Here is a 27,927-nt window from a genome sequence, read left to right as displayed (position 1 = left end):
ACTTTTTTTATGTATACTGTTGCCTTACTTGGCGCCTTGTGATGCGCTCTTCTATAATAGGCAAAGATCTGATCTTTGGGCTGTCAGCTCTAAAGGTGTTGCCCATTGCTTAAGTGTCTTTGATAGGTGTCTTTTCTTTCCACCTGTTTGGATTTCAGTTTTTTTCCCTAGACAAATTTAAGTCTTACATCCTTGGGTTTGCAATGTGAATCTTTTCTAGATTCATATGGTGTGCATTATTCCACCTTTACTGGTTATGTCTGGAATGGTCTTAGTCCTTTTTTTCCTGGAGCCCGTTGTCGACTATTTAGTGCTATATCTCTCCTCAGATCACATCAGATGTATGCTCTAGAAGCCCGTCAGCTTGGGCACCAGTTTCAGATTCTTTTTCTACCATTGGGTCTGGAAGCATAGCCAAGAGTTCTGGAGAATTTTTTTTATTTTTCCCAACGAAAATACCCAAAACTAATCAGATAATGGGAGATGACAGCATAGCCACAGACTTAGAGGAAAAAACAAATCTACCAAAGTACACCGAAGATGAAGGTTTTCTTAATGAAAAAGTATTAACCAAGTGGATCGGAGAATGCAAAAACTGGTATGGAGCCTACCATCTTTAGGTCATGTCTGAAGTGCCACTACAAGTTCCTCCAGAAGGACAGTCATGAAGTCTGCAACCTCTGTTTGCCAAAGGACCACATCTCATAGTGGTGTGATTTGTATGCAGAGTTTCAGCGAAGGACACCGAAGATTGGGGAGAAAAAAAGGTGTGCGTAATCCACCATGGCACAAGCACAGAAACATGCCTTGTTTAAAGACCTCAGGCAATGAAGAAAACAGAGTAAATAGCTAACACTGGAGGAAGGCTGTGATTTTAATACTTCGTGACTCTGTGCTTACCTCATCCTTTGCACACTCTCCCGCAGCCCCGGTCCGACACGGCTTGTGCCGCTTGATCGGAGGGCTGGCACAGGAATCCTCTCACTAATCCCTACACTTCCGGCGGATGTCGGGGTCAGCGCTGCAGTCTCTGGGGGCCGCTAGACTACTTAGAGCCCAGAACAAGCGCCCGCGCAGCGGGCGCGCCGAAGGCAAGCCCGTCTGCGCCTTACCAGGCCTAGGGGCTAAGACCCCTGCCCATTTCCCTACTAAATCCACCATCTACTCCTCAGTCGAACTCCATACACTGAGGCTAAAGGATAACCCTGACTGCAACATTTTCCATCCGGACTCCTTGTGCTCTAAAGTCTGCAATTCTTGCAAATTTCTCTTGGGTCCTTCTCAAAGGTACCGCCGGTTTCTCCCAGAAATTAAACCCGACTTAAATTTCTCCTTTCTTAGCCTCAACTGCCGTTCCCTAGCCAAACATAAAAGGGACATCTTCGACCTGCTAACGAATGAAGTACCCGACGCCCTGTTCCTTACGGAGACATGGCTACATGACAGCTCAGGCCCTGACATTGTGGATGCTCTACCCTCCAATTATGCGATTGTCAGAGCAGACAGACCTAATAACAGGACAGGAGGAGGCATAGCAGTAGTTTTCAAAAACACATTTCAATGTAAGTTTGATCCACTTAACTCATCTAATTGCGAGGCGGCGCTATTCAAACTTTCGTTACATTCGCATTTCACTCTTTCAGAACTATTAGTGTACAGACCACCGGGGCCCTCGAATGAGTGGGCCCTACAATTCCCCAACCTTGTGGCCCCAATACTCATGAACGCCCCAAATTTTTCCATTCTAGGGCACCTGAATTTGCATCTAGAAGACCCCCTATACTCGACAAGTAGGAATTTCATAGCTGACCTAGCTGCCATGAATATTCTGCTCTGCAATTCAGGACCCACGCACAAAGCTGGTCATCTTCTTGACCCTATTTTTTCCAACCTTCTCCACATTTACTGCGCCCCTGCGCTCCCACTTCACTGGTCTGATCACTTCCTTGCTAATTTTAACATCACTTCCCCAGCAAGCACTCCCAACGCAAGGACTACAGCAAGCACTTTAAAAAGAGACTGGAAAAAATTAGACATGTATATTTTTAAGCTGACCTTGGATGCACTCCTTCCCCCAGATTTACCCACAACGGAGGATGTCGAAAGCGCATCAGCTAGGACTGACGTCTGGCTCTCCGATGCCATTAACGCCAGTCTCCCCTTGTTCAAGAAAAAATACAACATGCATAAGATCCCAGCCCCTTGGTTTAATGAATCGCTTAAAGTAGCAAAACCAAATGCAAAAGATTGGAACGTAGCTGGAGAAATAATTACTCCCCGGAACGTGCAGTCATCTACAAATAAGAATTAAAAAGCTATCATAAGGCTTGTGCCACTGCCAGGGCCAACCATGTCTCCAAAACCATTTCAGAGGCCACAAATAAATCCAAAACATTGTTTTCTCTGGTAAAAGAGCTTGGGGGCTCGGAAACGGCAGCCAAACCCCCCACACTGAACAATAATCAATGCGAAGAAATAGCCCTATTCTTTACGCAAAAAATTGAAGCCATTTATCAAGATATAGCCCTTCAGCAGTGCAATAGAACCCAACATACACAATCCCCGAAGCTGAACCTAGCGACCTGTTTTTCATCTACCGATACGACTCAATTCTGAACACATGGCCTAGTCTCAATCTGGATTCACTTACTAAAAAGTTAGGAAGTTTAAAATCAGGTTCACCCAATGACCCACTTCCCATGTCTGTCTTAAAACAGCTTGACTCTGACCATTTGTCCATTATTTGTAAAACCCTTAATCTGTCCTTACGGGATTCTATCGTCCCGGCCAGATGGAAGCATGCTATGGTATCTCCTCTTCTGAAGAAGCCTACAGCCGACTCTAAGATCCTCTCCAATTTCCGGCCTATCTCGCTCCTGCCGGCCTTTTCCAAGATACTGGAAAAACATGTTCATTCCCATCTCGCTCAGTTTGTGGAGGACAACCTTATACTCCACTCTTCACAATCAGGGTTCCGTCCTGGTTTCTCCACTGAGACAACTCTGCTGGGAGTCACAGAAAACGTACGCCAGCTACTAGATAAAGAAGACACAGTGGCACTGATTTTACTCGATCTCAGTGCCGCATTCAACACCATCTCCCACACTATACTCATAGAAACATTGACCGCCATAGGTATAGGTGAAGCTGCACGTAGTTAGCTGGCCTCTTTTCTCTCACATTGGACCTTCCAGATCTTCTCTAACTCATCAACCTCAAATACCCATAAGTCTCCCTATGGGGTGCCCCAGGGCTCGATACTCAGCCCCTTTCTCTTCAATCTTTATGTGAAACCATTAGCCCTAATAGCGGAACAAGAAGGCCTTATTCTTTTCACTTATGCGGATAATTGCCAAATCGCTTTTTCCCTTTCAGATCCCACCCAAGGCTTAACATCCCCCCTTCGGTCAGGTCTGAGAAAAATTGCGGACTGGATGAACCAGAACCTCTTGAAACTGAACGGAAGCAAAACCAAAATTTTAATTTTAGGCCAAAAAAACGATCTATGGAGCTCCAAACATTGGCCTCCTGAGATGGGCCCCATCCCCCTGCCATCCGAATCTGTCAGAAATTTAGGATTCACTATTGAGAACACCTTGACCATGCAACACCAAGTCAACAAGGCCATCTGCTTCACAATTTTGCGCTGGCTTAAGAAAATTATTTGGATGCTGTCCACCGATACCAAAAGAACCGTTATCCATGCCCTGATCACGTCCCGGGTGGACTACGGCAACGTGCTCTACCTAGGGACAAACAAAACAGTGACCAGACGTCTTAAACTGGTCCAGAATGCCGCGGCCAGATTGTTGAACAACATCCCGTCACATCTCTGGTCCCCTTCGCGATCTTCACTGGCTCAGGGTTGAGAGTCGTATCAAATTCAAGACCCTGAGCTACATGTTTAAGATCAAAGCAGGCACAGCTCCCCAGTACCTTCAAGCCCTTGTTAATCCCTACAACCCTCCGCGTAAACTCCGTTCATCTTCTATGGAGTATTTCTGTGTACCGAGAATTAGACTCGCCAGAATGGATGGCCGGTCCTTTGCCTACCTGGGCCCGACACTGTGGAACTCATTGCCTCTGCACTTGCGGACGGAAACCAACTATGCCCGATTTCGTAAAAACACTAAGACCTGGCTTTTTAACCAGTAATCAGCACACACCTGTCCATTAAAACTATGTGACGGTTGACATTTATAGCACCCTACCTGTCCAGCACTGGGAAACGCTTTTTGGGTAGCTGTCGTGCTCTACAAGATTAAATAATAAATAAAGAAATAAGGCTCAGGTGCAGAGTAAACCATCAAGGTGGAGAGAATGAAAATACCAAGGAAGTAGTTGTCAAAGGATACTGGCTTCAAGAAGTGTCTGGTGTAAGAAAGGGCCCTCTTTTTGCATGGTTGCCCCCATTGTTTTCCAAACTGTAGATGTACTTAGTGTGCCCTGTGTTCTTGCCAACCAGGTACCGTGGACCAATGTTTCTGTAAACTGCATTGAAACAAAACCCAATTGGCACGCTTTGGCCACATGTCAGTCCCCTGTAAATGGTACCATAGCTACCAAGGGCACTGTGGCCAGGGAGGCCTCTAAGGGCTGCATCACTTATTGTGCAACCCTTTGAGGCCATGTACCTTTATACACACTGCCATTTCAGGCTGCTTTTGTGGGTGTCGAACAAAGTGAAGAGTTGACATGGCACATATCCCTGTGTCCCAAAAACCTGGAGCGGGTAGTCACCCCAATCCGGATGCACAGCGTGCTTTAAATTGCATTTAACAAATGCACAAAGTAATTTCTTTTCCATGTTTATTATTTCTTTTTTCCAACGTAATCCAAATTTTACAGTCTTTACATTTTTCACACACATCACAAGAGAGGCATTTATGTTTTCACTTAGCTCTTATTATTACAGAAATGCCCATTCAGGCCTTAGCCTGCAACACGACTGTATACATCAATTAATCCACGGTCATAAATCTTGTATTTGCCAATGCATTTCGGGCCTGTTTTCCGGCCCTTTGTCTGGGGTTTTCTACAAATGCAAAATACATCAATTAGATTGCGAGTTTATCTCAAAATCACCTTTTGTGACATTACTCCGAAAACAACGTTTTTCCCGCTAGCAATCATAATTCAACATTCCCATGTGATGGCTACCCACAAAAAACTCCCTTCACCCTACATTTATACTCTCCTAACCCTCCTCCATTTCAATGCTGTACCCCTTCTACTATGCTATTCAATCACCTTCCACTTAAGAATTAGCTAGCACCCCTCATTACTATGTATTTATTCTAATCCTTTACCTTTCAAGACCGTCCGTGTAAGCAGCCTCTCGACTCCTTGCTGGATGTGCAATTAATTGCAGGTGTAGTGGAGGGGTGGAGACTAGCAAGGTTAAAAACAGAGAGGAGAGAGAGTTGAACGTTTTGTCATCGCTCCTCGGGCTTCAAGTCTTCACCCTCGGATTTGGGTAAGAGACGACACAAAAAGAATTCGAAGAAGCATTGTCGCTCTCCGACGTCGCACCTTCGGTCCCTGGATGCGGACGAGGGGGACAGGGGTTCTGCCCCTGCAGCTCCTTCAGAGACCGAGAGTCCCGGGGCCTACCCACCTTATCAGAGTCAGTCGGCGACTCCCGCACAGGTGCTAGAATTTCTTGCTACTATGGACAGCCTGTTTAGGCCTCGGGTTCCTGCCAGTGCGCCCTTGGGCCCCGCGGTCCGGTGTCCGGATCCTGTCAAGCCGTCGGTGGCCCTGGCACCGCAGGAACCTGCGCTGCCGGCTCCGGAGCCACAAGGTCCCACGCTGCCGGCTCCAGCCCCAGCGCCACCCCCGGTTCCAGGACAATTTTGTCCCTTCCTGGGATCTACATTGGGCAGTTTGTTCCTTCCCCGGTCCCTGCCGCCGCGGTCTGTACCACATACGGCGGAGGTGGAGGACGACTGGGGTGGCGGGGGGGTCTGAGGACCCTCTTGCTCGTCAGTATGACTCTGAGCAGGACTGGGCAGACAACTTAGATGAGGCCGGCGGCCTTGATGTCTCCTCTAACCCGGGGTTTGCCACTCCCTCTTCCATTATGGAGGAGGGCGCTTCTTACACGTTGGTGCTCCGTCGGGCAGCTGAGGTTCTCAACCTTGATCTCCCTACGGTGGCTCTGAAAACTAATCTCCTCACTGAGGTGCTCTAGACGGCGTTCACTTTGTCGGAGCCCATGCAGCCATTTAATGACGCCCTCACTGACGTCTTACTGGACACTTGGTCGCGGCCAGCTATAGGAACCCCTATGGATAAGAACATCGCCAGGCGTCATCGCCCGGTGCCAGGTGACCCTGACTTTCTGACTACTCATCCTACGCCCGAGAGCCTGGTCATCCAAGCTTCGACATCCCAGAGTGCCTTTCTCACAGCTCCGCCGGATAAGGACTCTAAGAAGCTGGAGCAAGTGGTTATTCTCTTCGGCTGGCTTAGGGCTGCGGTCGGTGAACACCGCATGCCTATTGGGCCGCTATTCCCACGCGGTGTGGGATACAGTTGCACAGGTGTTGCCTCAGTGTCCTGAAGAGGTCCAAGCTGTGCTGTCCCAAGCTGTTCCCGACGGTAAAGATGCGGCTAAGTTCGCATTCGGTGTGGTTTGGACACCGCGGACTCACTAGGTAGTGCAATTTCTACGACTGTGGCGCTTTTTTCGCCATGCCTGGTTGAGATCTACCGGGTTTCTCGCCAGATGTCCAAAGCTCACTCATGGACATGCCCTTTGATGGCACTCGCCTGTTTGGCGATAAAGCCGACAGTGCGCTGGAGCGTTTTAAGGACTCTCGGGCTACGGCCAAGTCCTTGGGTCTCCACCACGCACCCGGCCACGTCTACCTTTCATTCCTTTCATGGCCATGGAAGGGTCGCCCCTGCCTGCCAGCTCGTTCTGTCACTTCCGACAAGTGGGTGCTGCAACTCGTCCGGAAGAGTTACTCCCTCCCCTTCAAGTCTACCCCCCAGCCATGCCACCTAAGTTCCACCGCATGTCGGGGTATCACTTTGCGCTTCTCCAACAATGGCCCTCTTGGCCAATGGGGCCATTGAGCGCGTTCCTGGGCCAGAAGTAGGACGTGGTTGTTGTTCCCATTACTTTCTGGTCCCCAAGAAGGACAAAGGTGGAAGTTCAAGATGTTGACATGGCTCAGGTCTTGGCTGCCCTCGACCCTGAAGCCTGGATGGTAGCGTTGGACTTGAAGGACCCATATTTTCACATCCCCGTCCTGTCGGCCCACCGGCATTACCTGCGGATCACGGTAGGCCAGGAGCATTTTCAGTTTTCCGTGCTCCCTTTCGGCCTTACCAGCGCCCCTCGGTTGTTCACTAAAGGGATGGCAGTGGTCGACGACTGGTTGTTTAAGGCGGGCTCACCCCAGGCAGTTGTCACCCAACTTCAGAATATGGCCGACCTACTGCATTTGCTGGCGTTCCTCATCAACGTGCCGAAGTCGCACCTCTCAGAAGCTCCCCTTCATCGGAGCGGTTATGGTTTCACCGAGGTTTCGGGTTTATCCTTCCGAGCAGCGAGTCAGGCTATGATTCCGATCTTTCAGCCTTTATCCCGGGTTTCAGTCAGGATGACCCTCTGGCTCCTGGGCCTGATGGCCTCCTGCATCCTGCTAGTGCAACATGCTAGATGGCATATGCTGGCTCTGCAGTGAGACCTGAAGTTCCAGTGGGCGCAGCATCAGGGCAACCTGTCCGATCACGTCCAGATCTTGGAGGGCACTGCACGACAATTGCAGTGGTGGCTCACGAATCGCGATTGGGTCAATGGCAGATCCCTCTCCCTTCCCCAACCGGAGCACACACTGGTGACTGATGCGTCCCTCCTGGGTTGGGGAGATCTGAGGCCTCTGGTCTCCGACGGAATCCTGGCTCCATATCAACCTTTTGGAGTTTCGGGCGATCCGACTTGCACTGAAGGCATTCCTTCCCTCTGTCCAGAGAAGTGTGGTGCAGGTGTTCACGGACAACACCACCGCCATGTGGTATTGCAACAAACAGGGCGGGGTGGGGTCGTAGACCCTCTTATAGGAGGCTCTGCGCTTCTGGACATGGCTATAACATCAAGGCATCACCTTGGTAGTTCAACACCTGGCAGGTTCTCTGAACACCAGGGCGTCTGAACTCAGCCGCCGGTGCTTGATGGATCACAAATGGCGTCTGAACTCTGAAGCGGCGCAAGGTCTTTCTGCAGTGGGGAGAGCCTATGTTACATCTATTCAGCACCTAAGAGAAGGCACAATGTCATCAGTTCTGCGCATTGGAATTTCCAAGGCAACACTCGTCGCGAGTGGACCTGCGGTCTGTTGTACGCCTTTCCGCCTATACCACTTCTGCCCAGAGTGCTGAAGAAGATTTGGTGTGACCGGGCCCAAGTCATCCTTGTGGCTCCGGATTAGGCACGAAGATACTGGTATCCGGAGCTACTCAACATGGTGATCGATCCCCCGATCCAACTGCCTCTAAGGGAGGATCTTTTGTAGCAGCAGCAGGGGACGGTTCTCCACCCGAACCTGTCCAGCCTCCAACTCCATGCGTGGAGATTGAGCAGCAACAGTTGACATCCTTCGATCTTCCTCCCGAAGTATGGGATGTCATTCTGGCAGCCAGGCGTTCCTCCAATAAAACAGTATACGCCTGCAGGTGGAACAAGTTTGTGGCATGGTGCACAGCGAAGGCTGTGGATCCCCTTTCTGCCTCTCTTTCCGAGGTTCTTCTGTTCCTTCTTTCTTTGGCCCTGCAGGGCTCTGCTCTGGGCACCATCAAAGGTTATCTTTCGGCCATCTCCGCCTTTCTGCGGCTTCCAGATCAGCCTTCTCTTTTTAAGTCCCCGGTTGTTAACAACATCCTGAAAGGCATTACGCACACGTTTCCTCCCATGTCAATCACACTGCCTCAATGGGACTTAAACTTTGTCTTGACGTATCTGATGTGTGCTCCCTTTGAGCCCCTTCATAACTGTCCTTTGTGCCTTCTCATTCTCAAGACGGCTTTCCTGGTAGCTATCACCTCTGCCAGAAGAGTGAGTGAGCTCCAGGCTCTTTCTTCCAAACATCCTTTCCTTTCTGTTCATCCGGACAAGTTGGTTTTAAGGGCCCGTCCTTCTTTCCACGCCCTTCCACATCGCGCAGACCATCACTTTGCCCACCTTCTTTCCGCATCCTTCAAAAGAGGAAGAGAGGCTCCACCGCCTGGACCCAAAACGTGCGCTCTCGTTCTATCTTAAGCGAACACGACCGTTCCGGGTGGATAACCAGCTCTTTGTTGGCTACTTGTGCGCCAGAATTGGGCCGTGCACAAACGGACCATCTCTCGATGGGTCGTTCTGTTTATCAAAGCATGTTACTCATTGGCTAAGAAGGAGCCTCCTGTGGGGCTACGTGCCCATTCTACCAGGGCGACGGCAGCCACTACTGCCTTGGGACGCGTCGTTCCCTTGCAGGATATTGGTCAGGCAGCTATGTGGGCGTCGCTGCACATGTTTACCAAGCATTACTGCCTTGACAGTCAAGTCCGGAGAGACTGCTTCTTTGGCCGTTCTGTTCTCCGTGACTTTCTGGTGTAATCTTGTTCGCAGACCCACCACCGGGGTTGGTATTGCTGGGGTATTCTATTCTAAGGTAAGGAATCTATCACTAACGTGTCTCTTTCAGATGCACAAGTTACTACTTATGTAACGATATATCTGTAAGAGACATTAGACATTAATAGCGATAGATTCCTTACCGCCCCACCCATCCTCCCAGTTCTGCAAACTGATTTCTAGGGTTAAGGTCATCCCTTTCAGGGCCCTAGTTTCATGGCACCAGTGGTCCGTTTCTTGCATGGCTCTGCGTTCCTGGCGCGGAAAGTCGTGTACAGAACTGATGTCCGCGCGCATGGGTGGCGTCTAAGTAGTCTCCGTGAGGTCATCTCGGCGCTTACGTAGCCAGCGACGGACGCGGAGCTGCACAACGCCACCTACCAACACGCTGGGGTACTGCTGACGAAATAACTTTCCGAATCCAGTCTGATGCCTTGGGATATTCTAAGGTAAGGAATCTATCACTAACTAATGTCTCTTTCAGATATATTGTTCCACATGTAGTAACTTGTGCACCAAGAGCTTTGCTCCTACAACCTGTGGCCTGCTCGTGAGCAGCCACCAACCGGAGGTCCCCCATTGGATAACATTGGGCCTCAGTGCTCTGCACCCGGCCGCCCTAGTGTGGCTGGGGAAACCCTGGTTCTAACCCCAGAATACCAACTCCCACAAAAAAGTACTTGCATCAAAACCGTTAATTTCATTTCATTGGTGTGGAAGGAAGGCTTTGATGCCAATCATAATGCTCCAGATTTCAAAAACAATGTATCAATGTCAAAATGAATGCTCTCAGGAGAAGCTCAGGAGAAGAATCAAATTCCTCTTAAACCTGTGATTAGGTACAAGCAGAACTTGAGCACCCGTTAACACCAGAACGAAAAAAAAGATAGGAGGAAGAGATATTCAAATTTGAGAGAGAGATTGTTGGAGCAGGGACCTTACAGGGATTTTCCAGGAGTGGAGAGTGATAATCTCTGACTAATTGATCTTAAACATAATTCATCTTGCCTCACATTCCTTACCTTTGAACTTCCAGGTGTCAGGCTGGATCCAGAAGATTGTTCTTAGCAGTACCCCTACGCGCCTGTAGGTGGCGTCTGTCGACTCTGTGACGTCGTCATCTGAGTAATGATCGTCGGGGTGACACCTGCGTCCTCAATATAACCGGCGAGCTGACGTTAGTTCTTTTCTTTCCGTGCCAGCCAGCACCGATACGTGAAAGAAAGCAACCCCCCTTTTTAGGTCTCGCCTGTCGATGCGCATGCGCATCGAGCAAGGCGAGAGTATTGCGAGTTATCCACTCTTTATCCACACTGCAAGGAATCGTGGCGATTCCTTGCAGTGCCCGTGACTTTTAAGGTCAATGCGCATGCGCATTAAGCTTATGCGCATGCGCATTGACCTTAAAAGTCACGGGCGCGTGCATGTCCGTCTTTGTTTACCGTGTCGCATTTCTCCTCCCCCCTCCCCTCTCTTCCCTTCGGCTTGTTTGTTGATTTGACCCGCTCCGCCCCCTCCCCTTCCCACCGTGTCGCATTTCTCCTCCCCCCGCCCCTCTCTTCCCTCCGGCTTCGTTTTTTTTTTTGTTTATTTTACCCGCCGTGTCTCCGATCCTTTCGCTTGTTTATTTGAATGAGCGTTTCCCTGGCTTAGAGCGGCACCCAATTCATGGGTGCCTTACTTTAATGTATACAGATGCTTGCTCTCCTCCCTTTGTGAGTGTTTCTCTGGCTCAGGCAAGCATGCTGCTGGCTTTCACGTTCCTGTAGCTGTACCCTTTACATCCGTGTTCCTAACCTTACTGCTTCAGACTATTAAGCCACCTTCACACCACCAGCCCCCTTTAGCAGCCCACGCATGCTCCTCCGCACAGAGGTTCCAATCACAGTAACTGCATGCCACAGCTTCTTCGTAACTAACGTCCTCCTGTGCCGTGAACCTCAGAGAACGAACAAGAAAGAGGTTACTGGAGGTTCTTTCAGTGGGTACACACTCTCCCTGAAATCTCAGCTGAGGGGCACCGACAGCGAAACTGGTTAATGCAATCTAGTATCGCATTTCTCCTCCCCCCTCCCCTCTCTTCCCTTCGGCTTGTTTGTTGATTTGACCCGCTCCGCCCCCTCCCCTTCCCACCGTGTCGCATTTCTCCTCCCCCCTCCCCTCTCTTCCCTCCGGCTTCGTTTTTTTTTTTGTTTATTTTACCCGCCGTGTCTCCGATCCTTTCGCTTGTTTATTTGAATGAGCGTTTCCCTGGCTTAGAGCGGCACCCAATTCATGGGTGCCTTACTTTAATGTATACAGATGCTTGCTCTCCTCCCTTTGTGAGTGTTTCTCTGGCTCAGGCAAGCATGCTGCTGGCTTTCACGTTCCTGTAGCTGTACCCTTTACATCCGTGTTCCTAACCTTACTGCTTCAGACTATTAAGCCACCTTCACACCACCAGCCCCCTTTAGCAGCCCACGCATGCTCCTCCGCACAGAGGTTCCAATCACAGTAACTGCATGCCACAGCTTCTTCGTAACTAACGTCCTCCTGTGCCGTGAACCTCAGAGAACGAACAAGAAAGAGGTTACTGGAGGTTCTTTCAGTGGGTACACACTCTCCCTGAAATCTCAGCTGAGGGGCACCGACAGCGAAACTGGTTAATGCAATCTAGTAGCACAATTAGGGGAGTGATGATCATTTTTATGTGTTGATACATTTTAATTATTCAATGAAAGTTTTACTGCATTTTTTTTTTTGTTGGGTAGCTTCATCATTAACAATGGCGGCGCGTGCCTTTATTCATCTTTAATAATGGCGGTAGCATGCCTTTCTTTTGTTCTGCGCGGCTCGCCCATCTCTTTATTTACTTTGCTGTCATTCAGAAGCTGTCAGTGGTGGCCGCTGTTCAACAGCCTGTTGCGTTTTTGCGGTCACAGGAAACAAAGTTCCAAAACGTTCCTGGGGCCGTAATCGAAAAATGTCATGTCAGCATTAGGAATAGGCGTGGCAGAAAGCAGCATAGCTTTTTCACACCGCCTACAATGTCTCCAGCCTTATATCTGCTTTATTCGCTACAATCAGCAAGTCATGAATATTTGTTGGGCGAAGCGACATTTAACGCTTTGCAGTGAGTTATAGTGCGTGTGCATTTACACATGGGGAAGGGGGTTGTTAAGCGCCTGCTGCACAAAACATTGCTCTAGGAGCGCTGCGCAGCAGACAATGGAAATCCGATGGAAGTAGATAAGCACTAATCACTGGTTACATTCTCAATGGCTCCCAATGCTGATAAATAATGTTTAATATTTGTTATCAGACGCCACAGTGGAGCCGCTGCAGTTCTGTGTTCATTTCCACACAGAAAGCCGGCCCTCTTCTTTCTCTCACTAGCTCGCCTCCAACCCTCATCTCCCAATGTAATTTCATGTAATTCTTTTAGTGAACGACTTTATTACAATGATGCCAAATCCACGATAAGAAGACAAGCAGGTTTATTGCAGCACAGCTAAGGCGTCCGCCCAGGTTGATCTCCAGATGCAACTGGAGATAACTGAGTGGAATATACAGTTACAGGCACTCCATTAAGAATGTAGAACGCCATGTGAAAATACACAGAGCGCACAACAACCAGGCCTCATCAGCTGTACCTCAAAACAACCAGGACTCATCACCCCTCTCTCACAACAACCAGGCTTCATCACCCCTCTCTCACAACACTCACTCTCACTCACCCTCAACCCCTCAGCCTCACCCTCACCCTCACTCACCCTCAACCCCTCACCCTCACTCACCCTCACCCTCACTCACCCTCACCCTCACTCACCCTCAACCCCTCACCCTCACTCATTCACCCTCACTCACCCTCAACCCCTCCCCCTCGACCCCTCCCCCTCAACCCCTCACCCTCACCCTCACTCACCCTCACTCACCCTCAACCCCTCACCCTCAAACCCTCACTCACCCTCAACCCCTCACCCTCAACCCCTCACTCACCCTCACTCTCACTCATCCTCACTCACCCTCAACCCCTCACCCCCTCACTCACCCTCACTCTCACTCACCCTCACTCAGCCTCAACTACTCCCCCTCACTCACCCAAAACCCCTCACCCTCACTCACCCTCAACCCCTCACCCTCAACCCCTCACCCTCACTCACCCTCAACCCCTCACCCTCACTCACTCACCCTCAACCCCTCACCCCCTCACTCACCCTCACTCTCACTCACCCTCACTCAGCCTCAACTACTCCCCCTCACTCACCCAAAACCCCTCACCCTCACTCACCCTCACCCTCAACACCTCACTCACCCTCACCCACCCTCACCCTCACTCACCCTCAACACCTCACCCTCAACCTCAACCCCTCACCCTCACTCACCCTCACTCACCCTCACTCTCACTCACCCTCAACCCCTCACCCTCACTCACCCTCACTCACCCTCACTCACCCTCACACAGTGCAATAGTTCTCAGACCATTTCAGTTAGAGCTTTTAGAAATGTTTATGGCTTTTTTTATTTGTAATACTTTAGCATTGGCTACAGGAAACAAAAATGCTAAACATTGACAAAAAAACCCCATAAACAATTCTAAAAGCACTAACTCTAATGGTGCGAGACCTATTGCATTTCCAATGCTTGTTACTTTCTTCAACCTCTTTTGGTGTGTAAGGAGTCATTTCAAGTAAGAAGACTTCGGGGTTCAAGCCATGTGGTGCCTGTCACTGCGCCATATCGGTTACGGACCCCCATTAAGTGGGTCTCTGGTGCCTCGAGCACGAAGCCATGGAGCCGAAGGCTTTGAAGGAGAGGTCCCTAAAGCTGGACTTACCCCGGTACTGCGGAGGTCACCTCATCGGTCTCGATCCCAGTCCAGGTCTTGGTCAAGAGGAAGGTCCGAGCACTGCTCGGGTGAATCGAAGTCCTCTTCGTCAAAGTCAGGTAAGAGGCACCATAAAAAATACAAGAAGTCGAAGCGTGCTTCAACTTCACCCCAATCCGTCTCACGTCTTGCCGAAAGAACTTCAGTATTTGAGGCCTCGCTCTGCAGAGCGGGTGTCTCGTTCGGCTCCATGCTTTCCTGCCTTTCTGGGTCCGGTAGTGACCCTGTTCAGCTTAAAGCCTTTTAGGACACCATGTGCGCCATATTTGGGCAGTCTAACCCTGACAGCATGCCTTCGGGCCCCACAGGCTCAGATAATGGAGGAGTCCTCATGGGTTCCGCTCCTGCGGCTCTGGCCCCAGTGTCACAGCCTCCGATTGGACCTCCACAGCAACCTCCCGCATGCACTGCATCCAGTGCCTAGGTCCTCGACCCCGAAGGCACCCACCGACGGAGCCTCCGCAATGCTCATATCCAACGACATGGAGCAGGTCGGGAATCCTCAGATGCAGAGACCAGCGCTGATGGAGCCGTACGGTGTCATGTCGTTTACCCAGCCCTATTCTGAAGTTTTAGGGATGGATGAGGAGGATTAGGAGGGGGAGCAAGATCTCTTAGAAATCCAGCACCCACAAGAGATTGACTGGTATGAGGAACTGGGTGATGCCAATGGTTTGGACACCTCCCCATATTCTGATATGCTATCTCCACCTACAGAGGAGGGGGCATCATTTTCTATGGTGGTGTGTAGGACTGCAGAGGCCCTGGTCCTGCAACCTGGGGACTCCAGCTCAGAACCCTTGCTGCCTTTTAATGAGGCCTTAATGGAACTCCTTCTGGGTACCTGGTCCAAACGCAGCACAGGGGGTCTTGTGAATAGGATGATTGCCCGCCGTCATCGCCCTGCTCTGAGCAACCCACTTTTCCTCATCAACCACCCTACCCCACAAAGCGTGATTCAAGCTTCCACTTCCCGTGGTGTGTTCTCTTCTGCAGCCCCAGACAGAGAATCCAAGACACTGGAGAGTTTTGGAAAGAAATATTTTTCTTCTGCCAGTCTTGCATTGCTGTCGGGGAACACTGCATGCCTTTTGGTCCCATTCTATATGGGATACGGTTGCGCAGGTGCTGCCCGGGGTCATTTAGGAGGACCGGGCTCTACTCTCCCAAGCAATTTTAGACGGGAAAGAGCGACAGCAAAGTTCGTCATCAGATGGGTCTTGGACACGTCAGACTTGCTGGGCAGAGCCATTTCCACGATGGTGGATGTCTGTCGCCACGCCTGGCTGAGAACATCTGGATTTTCGTGGGATGTTCACGCTCACCTTATGGACACGCCATTTGATGGCTCCCGACTTTTTGGAGACGAGGCAGATGCAGCCCTTGAGCGGCCAAAGGACTCACTGGCCACTGCTAAGTCCTTTGGCCTCACCGTAGCTTCCCAGCCGGCATCTGCATTTTGCTCCTTTTTTGGTTACAGAAGGGGCTACCAACCTCGCCAACCCTATTACGGCCAGAGGGCAAGCTACGTAGCCTCTTGGATGTGGTCATACCGATCCCGTGGATCGGGGGAGCCAGAAGTCGACCCAAACCACGATTCCCTCCTCCACTGCAAAACCTTCTTGGTCCGATCCTCCAGGATCATTTACAGCCACTTGGTGGCAGAATACGCCATCATCTCCACTCACAGGACATCACAGCAGACTGGTGGGTGTTGCACCTGTCTGCTGTGTCCCTTCCCCTCGAGACTATCCCTCCATCCATGCCTCCACTATACAATCGGCTGATGGAGGATCACCTTGCCGTGCTCTATGAGTAAGTCAAGACTCTCCTGGCCAAGGGAGCTATAGAGAGGCTTCCATTAGTGGGCTGTGGTTGTTATTCCCGCTATTTTATGGCCCCAAAGATCGATGGAGGCCTTTGACCTCAGAGTCCTCAACTACTTTCTTAAAAAAGTTCAAGATGCTCACCCTAGCTCAGGTTCGGTCTGCCTTGGATCTAAGAGACTGATTGGTAGTGCTGGACTTGCAGGACGCCTATTTTCATAGTCCCGTCCTGGCTGCCCATTATCACTGCCTTTGGTTTGCGGTAGGCCATGAGTAATTTCAATTATCTGAAAGAAACAGGTTAGGGTTAGATTCCTTGCCTTAGAATATCCCCAGGCATCAGACTAGATCTGGAAAATTTTGCATAGCAGTACCTCTGCGCGTCGGTAGGCGTCGTCTGCGGCTCCGCGTCCGTCGTCGGCATCGTTGGTGCCGGGATGACGTCGTCTGAGTACTTAGACGCCGCCCTCGCGCGCTGACATCAGTTCTTCTTTTTTCCGCGCCAGCTGGCGCAGGTCTGGAGAAAGCAGTACCTTAGTCATTTTTTGACTGACCTAAACTTTTTTTTATCTTTTTGATCTCTTCACGACTCTCGATGCCGGTAGGGAATGCCTGGGTTCAAGCCCTGTACTGAGTGCAACCGACTGATATTGGTTACCGATCCCCACCGCCGGTGCCTGTATTGCCTTGGGGCCGACCTTGACGACCGGTCATGGCCTGGCTGCCGGGCCTTGACGTCGAAGGCTCCCGCAAGCGCCTCGAGCTCCGGCAGTCGGCCCGTGCCGCTCGAGGTCCCGGACCAGGAGGGGGTCGAGGGACCGGTCGCGGGGCCACAGTCATCAAAGCTAGACGAGTCAACACCATTCGTCGGGCTCCAAGTCCTCAGGTAAGAGGCTCAAGAAGTCGAAGAGACGACATCGCTCTTCTGACTGACTCTCTCGAACTCTTCCCCCCCCACCCCCCCCCCCCATCCCCCCCCCCCCCCGGCACTCTGGCGACACCGACTCCGCTGGAGCCGAAGGCGCCGTGGCCAGCTCCATACCCGCCGGTCCCTGGGCTGAACGTGACGCCGGAGGAGATCGAGGCCATGAGGTCCCTCTCTCCTCTGCCTCCGGGCCCCGCGGCCCCGACTGGGAGTCCAAGCGGGCCGGGTGCTTCGGCGCCGTTGGCGACTTCGGTCCCGACGGCACTGGATCCGGATCGCTGCTGGTCGACCTCACGTCCCCGCCGGCGTCGACCCCCAGGGTGTTGCCCCCGACGCCGTCTCCGCACGACGCCGTCCCTGATCCCACTCTTGGTCCGGATCCGGCGTCGACCGGCGCCGCATTCGACGTCGGCTGAAGAACCTTTCTTCTTTGATCCGGCTCCATCCTTTGATCCCGAGTTTCAGGAGATGGAGGACGAAGGGGATTGGGAGGGGTCTGAAGACGCTCTGACACGTGAGTGTCAGTCCTTCCAGGACTGGACCGAGGAGCTAGGGGAGGCCAGTGGTCTTGATACCTCCCCTGACACTGGCTTTGTCTCCCCTCCTACCGTGGCTACGGAGGAGGGGGCTGCTTATAGTGTGGTGCTGACGCGGGCAGCAAACGCCTTGGCGCTTACGCTGCCCGTCGCTACTGTGAGGTCTAACATCCTCACTGAGGTCCTTAAACCGCAGACTGGCGCTCCGGAGCCTTTACTGCCATTTAAGGATGCTGTCATGGACGTCCTGTTAGGCACCTGGTCCAGGCCCGCTACAGGCCCCTCTGTAGATAGCAACGTCGCCAGGCACCACCGCTCAGCTCCGGACGACCCTAGCTTCCTGTCCACCCACCCTACTCCCGAGAGTCTGGTTATCCAGGTCTCTACTTCCCAATCCGCATTCCCGACTGCTCCCCCTGATCGGGAATCCAAGAGGTATGAACAGTTTGGTAAGAAGCTGATCTCGTCCCTTAGCTGCGGACTGCGGTCAGTCAGCACCGCTTGCCTCTTGGGCCGTTATACCCACTCTGTGGGACACAGTTGCAGCCGTGCTGCCAGAGTGTCCGGAGGGGGCCCGGGCATAACTTGCTCAAGCCCTCGTGTAGGGACGAGACGCAGCTCGGTACTCTATACGATGTGGACTGGATACCATGGACTCGCTGGGCAGGTAGATGTCCACGACGGTGGCGGTTCGCCGCCACGCCTGGCTGAGGTCCGCCAACTTCTCGGCCGATGTCCAGAACACCCTCATGGACATGCCGTTTGATGGCAGCCACCTCTTTGGTGGCAAGGCACATCATGCGCTTGAACGTTTCAAGGACTCCAGGGCTACTGCCAAGGCCTTGGGCCTCTCGGGGCAGCGTCAGCAGCAGTCTGCTTTTCGCTCCTTTCATGGCCAAGGAAGGGGCGCCCCTTCACGTCCTACCAGCCACGGGCCGCAATCTAACATCCAGGTGGGCGTGGTAACCGCCGTGGCGGTGCCAGGGGACAACGGTGCGGCCAGTCCACATCTACTCCCGCAGCATCCGCCTCAAAGCCCTCCTAGTCCGAGCTTTCAGGCCCATTTAATGCCAGTGGGGGGCAGGGTCTGCCATTACCTCCTTCATTGGCGTACCATCACTTCGGACAGGTGTGTGCTGCAAATCGTCCGAAGGGGCTACTCCCTCCCCTTCGAGGCGACCCCTCCAGCCATGCCACCGCAGTACCACCGCGTGTCAGGGGATCACATGCAACTTCTGCAAGAGGAAGTGTCGGCCCTCTTGGCCAAGAGGGCCATTGAGCACGTTCCTGGGCCAGAAGTAGGGTGTGGTTGCTATTCCCACTACTTTCTGGTACCCAAGAAGGGCAAAGGGGGCCTACGCCCTATCTTGGACCTAAGGAACGTCAACGGCTTCCTCCGGAAGGAGAAGTTCAAGATGCTGACTCTGGCTCAGGTCTTGGCTGCCCTGGACCCCGGAGACTGGATGGTAGCGTTGGACTTGCAGGACGCATATTTCCACAACCCTGTCCTGCCGGCCCACCGGCGTTACCTGCAGTTCACGGTAGGCCACGAGCACTTAAAGTTTACTGTGCTCCCCTTCGGCCTTACCAGCGCCCCACGGGTGTTCGCGAAAGTGATGGCGGTGGTCGCAGCTCATCTGCGCAGGTTAGGGGATTCAGTCTTCCCCTACCTCGACGACTGGTTGTTGAAGGCAGGCTTGCCCCAGACAGTAGTCAGCCACCTCCAGACTACAGCCGACCTCCTGCACATGCCGGGGTTCTCCATCAATGTGCCGAAGTCGCACCTGTGTCCCTCCCAGAAGCTCCTCTTCATCGGAGCGGTTCTAGACTCGGCGCAGTTTCAGGTTTATCCTCCCGAACAGCGGGTGGAGGAGTGTGGCTCAATGGTTAGAGCGGCAGACCCTGATGCAGAGTTCTGGCCCGGGACCAGGGTTCAATTCCCACCTCGGCGGGTCTTGGGCCCAATTTCCTCGGACCTGACAATTCTCGCCTCGGTGCCTATTCTAATCATGGGCCCCACGCTGCAACTCTGGGCAATAGCTTGCTTAACCTCCACACCGGCCCCAACAGCGCTAGGATGCCTGGCTTCACCCTGGGGGTGCCCAGGAGTGGACACTTCACAGGGAAAGCCAGGAAGGGTTTCAAAGCGGTATGAGTAATGGCGCCAGGAAACCGCATGATGGCAGTGCGCTCTACAAATACCTTTACATTTACATTGATATTCAGGCTCTGATTCCGATCTTTCAGCCGTTATCCCGTGTCTGTCAGGTTGGCGCTGCGGCTTCTGGGGATTATGGCCTCCTGCATCCTTCTGGTGCATCACGCCCGGTGGCGGATGTGGGCTCTGCAGTGGGACCTGAAGTTTCAGTGGGCCCAGCATCAGGGCAACTTGTCCGACCACGTATTGATCTCGGAGGGCACTGCAAGACAGTTCCAGTGGTGGCTCACGGACCGCGATTGGGTCAGCGGCAGATCCCACTCCCTACCCCAACCGGAGCACGTAGTTGTGATGGACGCGTCCCTCCAGGGCTGAGGGGGCCACATGGGAGAGGCGGAGATCAGAGGACTCTGGTCTCCGGCGGAGTTCCGGCTGCATATCAACCTTCTGGAGCTGCGGGCGATCTGGCTTGCACTGAAAGCATTCCTCCCCTCTGTCCGGGGGAGTGTAGTGCAGGTGTTCACGGACAACACCACCACCATGTGGTACTCCAACAAACAGGGCGGGGTGGGGTCGTGGACCCTATTCCAGGAGGCTCTACGCCTCTGGCAGTGGCTAGATCATCAGGGCGTGACCCTGGTGGTTCAACACCTGGCAGGTTCCCTGAACGCCAGGGCGGACAAACTCAACCATCGGTGCATGATGGATCACGAATGGCGTCTGAACTTGGACGTGGCGCAAGGTCTCTTTCAGCAGTGGGGAGAGCCTTGGTTAGAGCTATTCGCCACAGAAGAGAACGCAGCACTTGCTCGGAGACGCTTTTCGTCGCGAGTGGAGTTGCGGTCTGTTGTACGCCTTTCCGCCTATACCACTTCTGCCCAGAGTGCTGAAGATCAGGCGCGACCAGACCCAAGTCATCCTTGTGGCTCCGGACTGGGCACAAAGATACTGGTATCCCGAGCTACTCAGCATGTCAGTCGACCCCCCGATTCGTCTGCCTCTTCAGGAGGACCTTCTGTCGCAACAGCAAGGGATTGTCCTCAACCCGAACCTTTCCAGCCTCCACCTCCATGCGTGGAGATTGAGCGGCGACAGTTGAGGTCATTTGACTTGCCTCCTGAAGTCTGTGATGTGATTCTGGCAGCCAGGCGTCCCTCCACTGAAATCAGTATACACCTGCAGGTGGAACAAATTTGTGGCATGGTGCACAGCAAAGGCTGTGGATCCACTCTCTGCCCCTTCTTCTGAGGTTCTCCTCTTTCTTCTTACTCTTGCCCAGCAGGTTTCTGCTCTGGGCACTATCAAGGGCTACCTCTCTGCCATTCCCGCCTTCTTAAGGCTACCTGATCAGCCCTCTTTGTTCAAGTCCCCAGTTGTAAATAGGTTCTTGAAGGGCATCGTTCATAAGTTCCCTCCTGTTCCTTTCGTGATGCCTCAGTGGGACTTGAACCTTGTTCTGACTTATCTGATGTGTGCTCCCTTCGAGCCACTTCATAACTGTCCTCTTCGTCTTCTTACCCTTAAGACTACATTCCTGGTTGCCATCACCTCTGCCAGGAGAATGAGTGAGCTCCAGGCTCTTTCTTCTAAACCTCCTTTCCTTTCTGTCCATCCGGACAAAGTTGTGTTGCGGACGCGACCCTCTTTCCTGCCCAAGGTAGTCACAGCCTTCTACATCGGGCAGTCCATCACCTTGCCGACCTTCTTTCCGCCTCCGCATCCCTCGAAAGAGGAAGAGAGGCTCCACCGTCTGGACCCAAAACGTGCGCTCTCATTCTATCTGGATCGCACACGCCAGTTCCGGGTGGATGACCAACTCTTTGTTGGTTACGTGGGCGCTAAGAAGGGTCGGCGGTGCACACCCGAGCCATCTCTCGGTCTTTTGCATCAAGATTTGCTACTCTTGGGCGAGGAAGGAGCCTCCTGTTGGGCTGAGGGCCCATTCTACTCGGGCCACGGCGGCTACCACTACCCTGGGTCGTGGAGTCCCTTTGCAGGACATCTGTCAGGCAGCTACGTGGGCCTCGCTGCACACGTTCGCAAGACACTACTGCCTGGACAGCCAAGTCCGGAGAGATGGCTTATTCGGACTTTCTGGTGTGATCATTGGTTTGCAGACCCACCACCGGGGTTGGTATTGCTGGGGTATCTATTCTAAGGTAAGGAATCTAATACTGACCTGTTTCTTTCAGATGCACAAGTTACCTTCGGTAACGATATATCTGTAAGAAACAGTAGTTAGTATTAGATTCCTTTCCGCCCCAGCCATCCTCCCCGTTCTGCAAACCAATATCTAGGGTTAAGGTCATCCACTTTCAGGGCCCTAGTTTTATGGCACCAGTGTTGGTATTTATCATGGCTCTGCGTTTTCTGGCGCGTAAAAGCTGTGTATAAGAACTGACGTCAGCGCGTGAGGGCGGCGTCTAAGTACTCCGACGTCATCCCGGTGCCAACGACGACGGACGCGGAGCCGCAGACAACGCCTACCGACGCGCAGGGGTACTGCTACGCAAAATTTTCCGGATCCAGTATAACGCCTGGGGATATTCTACGGTAAGGAATCTAATCCTAACTACTGTTTCTTACAGATATATTGTTACCGAAGGTAAGTAACTTGTGCTGCAGTGCTCTCCTATGGCCTCACCAGCTCCCCTCGGGGGTTCACAAAGGTGGTGGTGGTGGTTGCAGTCAATCTGCAGAGATCAGGGGTTCCAGTCTTCCCCTATCTAGACGACTGGTTGTTACAGGCGGGCTCGCCTCCTGCATCCTGCTTGTGAACCATGTAGGTTCTGCAGTGGGACCTGATGTTCCAGTGGGCACGAGATCTTGAAAATCTCACCGACCTGGTTCAGATTTCGAAGGGCACTGCGAAAGACCTGCAGTGGTTTCTAACAGACCGCGATTGGATCAAGGGCAGACCCCTCTCCCTTCTCCACCCAGACCTTACAGTTGTGAAGGATGCGTCTATTCTGGGATGGGGTGGCCATCTGGGGGAGGTGGAGATCACAGGACTTTGGTCTCCGGCAGAAGCCATGCTCCATATCTGTTGGAGCTTCGGGCAATCAATTGGCACTGAAAGCCTATTTATCGTCAGTAAAGGAAAGGCTGATACAGGTGTTCATGGACAACACTACTGCTATGTGATAATGCAACAAACAGGGTGGGATGATGTCATGGACTGTATGTCAATAGGCTTTTCACCTTTGGACATTCCTGGAACATTAGGGTATATCACTGGGGGTTCAACACCTGGCAGGTACCCTCAACTCACCACTCAAAATGAAAGGGTAGAGGAATATGTGTCCCACTTTGACCTCCAACAATAAACTAGACACAGAGAAAATGGGACTCATACTATCAGATCGCTATAATCTAATAGGTACCGGGGAAGATACCCAGATGTCTAAAACTGCCCTCACAGACAGCACGCTGTGGCATGCTTCATCATAGGGCTGCTAACACACCTCTGCGCTAGCCAACGCTGGAGGTGGAGCAATAGGGAGGGAAGACAATACAACACATGAAGTGTACATAGGACGGGATCGTATGTGAAAGAAAAGGTGCAGAAGCTGTGATCTAAAAATGGAGACAGGATGTCCTCAATTTAACTTTATTAATGGACTCCCTGTCCAAATTAAAAGGAAAGGTCAAATACTAGACCTGTGGATGGTGGTTTAGACAACTATAATGAGCCACCTACCCCTCCACTCAGCAAACAAACGCCGACATGTTTCAGCCGAAAAATAATTAAATTAATTATTACCCCATCTTTCATCAGGACTTCACATGGAAAAAAGATCCCATGGGTACTAACCCTACCTCCTTGGTTCAGGAGCAGAGGGTTGAGGCCCTTCTGAAAGAATACTCCCTATAAATGTAAGTAACGTTTCCAACATGACTATAGAATCGTTATAAAAACTCCCAATGATCCGTCCAGAGGCAGAGATGTGCAAGCAGGAAATCATCCATCTTCAACAAAAAGTCAAAGACTTATTGCAGAAAGAGGCTATAGAAAAGGTACTAACTGGGAGGAAGAATCACAGGGTTTATTCAGTTTGCTTTCTAGTTCTAGAACTGGACAAGCAACCCAGACTCATCCTAAACCTGACCTACAGGTGCTTAACAAACTCATCAACATGCAGAAATTCAAGATAACATCCGAAAAATGAGTGCTTCAGATAGTCAAGCAGTGTTACGCCCTACCTTTCCTACAGACCCCGCAGCTTTAGCCACTGTCCCCATATCGATTGATAGAGCACCTCCTTTTGATCTTGCGACCGAAAGTGCTAGCTCCTGTGGCAAAAGAGCCCTTGAGAAGGTGCTGGCATCAGAAGAAGGTTATGGTTGCTATTCCTGCTACTTTCTGGTCCAAATTCTTATTTGTAGAGTCCACTGTCGCCCAGAATGGTATCTGGTCACTGAGCAGGTAGGCCCCAGTAGGACTATTCGACAGGCCTGGTCCTCAGTTTGGAGTCAAAGAAGTGAAGAGGAGTCTCGTGTGTAGCAGCAGGTCGTCCCACATTTTAGGAACGATGTAGGAGAAGGCTTGATTGTGACTGAAATTAATGTAACAGAAAAGGGGGTGGTGATGAACAGAGTGCCTGAATTAAGCAGACCACTCTTACCCAATCCAAAGATCAGGGCTTGATCCATTACCGTTTTTTAGCTCACTGCACCATCCCAGCTCAGAACTTGGCTATATGCAAATTAGTCCGTTCCTGTCCCAGTGCATGATGGGAACAGGGCAAACCAAACTACCAAGCCAATTCTTCTACTGGGAAGGAAACAAGCTTCCGGGGACCGGTTTCTGCCATTTCAGGCGTCGTCGGCCCGGCTTGCTTGAATCCTGATGGTGCAATGAGCAAGGGACTCACATCTGAGTATACCCTTCCACGCTTATGGTGGACAAAATGATTCAGAAAAGGGGGTGGTGATGAACAGAGTGCCTGAATTAAGCAGACCACTCTTACCCAGTCCAAAGATCAGGGCTTGATCCATCACCGTTTTTTAGCTCACTGCACCATCCCAGCTCAGAACTTGGCTATATGCAAATTAGTCCGTTCCTGTCCCAGTGCATGATGGGAACAGGGCAAACCAAACTACCAAGCCAATTCTTATACTGGGAAGGAAACAAGCTTCCGGGGACCGGTTTCTGCCATTTCAGGCGTCGTCGGCCCGGCTTGCTTGAATCCTGATGACGAGGCTGAAATGCCAGAAACCGGTCCCCGGTAGCTTGTATCCTTTCTGGTGAAGAATTGGCTTGGTAGTTTGGTCTGCCCTGTTCCCATGATGCACTGGGCCAGGGACAGACTAAATTGCATATAGCCAGGTTCTGAGCTGGGATGGGGCAGTGAGCTAAATAACAGTGATGGATCAAGCCCTGATCTTTGGACTGGGTAAGAGTGGTCTGCTTAATTCAGACACTCTGTTCATCACCACCCCCTTTTCTGAATCGTTTTTGGCCACTATAGGTGTGGCAGGGTATACTCAGACATGAGTCCCTTGCTCACTGCTCCATCAGGATTCAAGCAAGCCGGGCCGACGAGGCTGAAATGCCAGAAACCGGTCCCCGGTAGCTTGTATCCTTTCTGGTGAAGAATTGGCTTGGTAGTTTGGTCTGCCCTGTTCCCATGATGCACTGGGCCAGGGACAGACTAATTTGCATATAGCCAGGTTCTGAGCTGGGATAGGGCAGTGAGCTAAATAACGGTGATGGATCAAGCCCTGATCTTTGGACTGGGTAAGAGTGGTCTGCTTAATTCAGACACTCTGTTCATCACCACCCCCTTTTCTGAATCGTTTTTGGCCACTACAGGTGTGGCAGGGTATACTCAGACATGAGTCCCTTGCTCACTGCTCCATCAGGATTCAAGCAAGCCGGGCCGACGAGGCTGAAATGCCAGAAACCGGTCCCCGGTAGCTTGTATCCTTTCTGGTGAAGAATTGGCTTGGTAGTTTGGTCTGCCCTGTTCCCATGATGCACTGGGCCAGGGACAGACTAATTTGCATATAGCCAGGTTCTGAGCTGGGATGGGGCAGTGAGCTAAATAACGGTGATGGATCAAGCCCTGATCTTTGGACTGGGTAAGAGTGGTCTGCTTAATTCAGACACTCTGTTCATCACCACCCCCTTTTCTGAATTGAAATTAATGTAAGCATTCCATCTATAACTTTTTTGTATACTTCATTGTGGTGCCCTAAGTGGGACGGACCTGCCTAAACATGGGTTCCGTTCGCAATGTGCCACTGGAACCAAACTGTACCTCCCTGGTGAGCCCTAATGAGGGTGAAACTGGTCTTTGGTTGATTGTTTTCTGGTTCAGGGAGGACCTGGCCTGGTAGTGTGTGGGCTGGACAATTTATATGGGAACAGGCACGAGACTCATTTGCATATGGCTGGATTCACATTGATGTGGCATGGATTGCAAAATAAGGATGGACTGGAATGTGGCGCGATTAATTACTAGAGGGTGAGATTAATTCCAGCATTCCATCTATTGCTTTTTTTGTTTGGCATACTTCAGTCAGACAATCTGAGGGTGGGACCCTCTGCTTTGTTCCAGTTTGAAATAAAACTGGGTATTTTTATTTTTTAGATTTTTATGTAGCGCAAACTAGAACTAACGCATCAGGTATCAGAGCGCTTTACATGAGCACAAGTTTCGTTACAGATGGCCACATTAGTTTGTTAGGCACGGGGAGATTAAGTGATTTGCCCACAATTGCAGCACGTTGAGCCTCGTTGCCGAGACTCGAACCCGGTTCCCCAGCTTCAAGGTCGACCACTCTAGCCGTAAGGCTACATCCTCTTTTGCTGATTATTTTATTATTTGAATACATACAAGAGCCAACATTGTGATCATGCAGTAGGTGTCCTATTGAAGGTATGTAGAATTGAACACAATTGGAGAAAGTGAGGACTCTGGTCCCCCTTTTGCACATGTTATGAACAAGTCAAGGATGTTTTTATGATTGACTGTATTAAATGCATCTGAAGGTGTAGGAGTATCCATGCTCACGCTTCTCATTTATCCCTTCCTGTGGGCACCTCTTATGTGATGTTTAAGATGGCAGTTTCCTTACCATGTGGGGGAGGCACAAACAGGCTGGAAGTCACTCTGTAAGAACCTGGTTTTAGATGGGGGGGAAAAAGTAATGATGTGACCACTAATGTTGGAGCCGTGGCATTGCATGGAAGCCCGTAGATTGATCTGTGGTTGGACATGACCTCTGGATCTGGATTCGTTTGTTTTCAGGAGCAGAGTGATGTAGGTGTGTTTTTATTCAAACTTCCTTATTCTTTTCAAATCATGTTCAGTTTTTAGTGAAAAATAGAACATGACTTTTAAAAAGGCTGAAAATATTGAATTCAGTTTATAATTTGGAGATGTATTGAGATGTTTGATTTTCCTTCACTTTTTTCTGTTTTTAAGCAATACTTTACATACAAGCATAGGCAAAGACAATAGCTCGACACTCTATGAAAGCAAAACCTATTGACTGTCAATTCTTCTTTGGAGTGCAACATCGAGAATATGCATAAATGAAGTTCTCCAGTACTGCATATTTCATAGATTAACATGCTTGAATCATCCGTTTCGTCAACGATGAGTCCCACAGTAATTATAATTAGCAGTAACAATTCAAAAGCACTAGACATGAAAGTCAAACCCCATTGGACTGTGTACCAATCCACATCATTTTAAGGAGAACCAACTTCAACCAATCAGAGAGCAGTCTCAATCCTCTCTTCCAGAACCACCACACCTCAGATTTCTAACTGAACATCGTGTGAAAGGGAGTTTCCCTGACTGATGCTCAGTTTTTGCTAGCAGTTTTTCTGCTAATCAGACCCACAGCACAGATGCACTCTCTCTAAATTTACACCATGTACTCTAGGTGCATCCACAATTGGGAATTGGTTCACCTTGTCAGCCCGTGTAGAAGTGTACCCTAGGTACTCAGGGCATAGGTGTAACCAAGGCCTACC

At 51.1% G+C, this 27,927-nt stretch overlaps 1 protein-coding gene across 1 annotated transcript in view; it reads left to right on the top strand.

Annotated features, from left to right (window-relative positions):
• The window catches only part of NCAPG (non-SMC condensin I complex subunit G), a 453,174-nt gene that overhangs the window by 408,243 nt on the left and 17,004 nt on the right, over positions 1–27,927 (top strand). The window lies entirely within an intron of this gene.

This window comes from Lissotriton helveticus, chromosome 2_2, assembly GCF_964261635.1.
Source record: "Lissotriton helveticus chromosome 2_2, aLisHel1.1, whole genome shotgun sequence".
NCBI lineage: Eukaryota > Metazoa > Chordata > Amphibia > Caudata > Salamandridae > Lissotriton > Lissotriton helveticus.
This window is presented reverse-complemented; position numbering and strand designations above follow the sequence as displayed.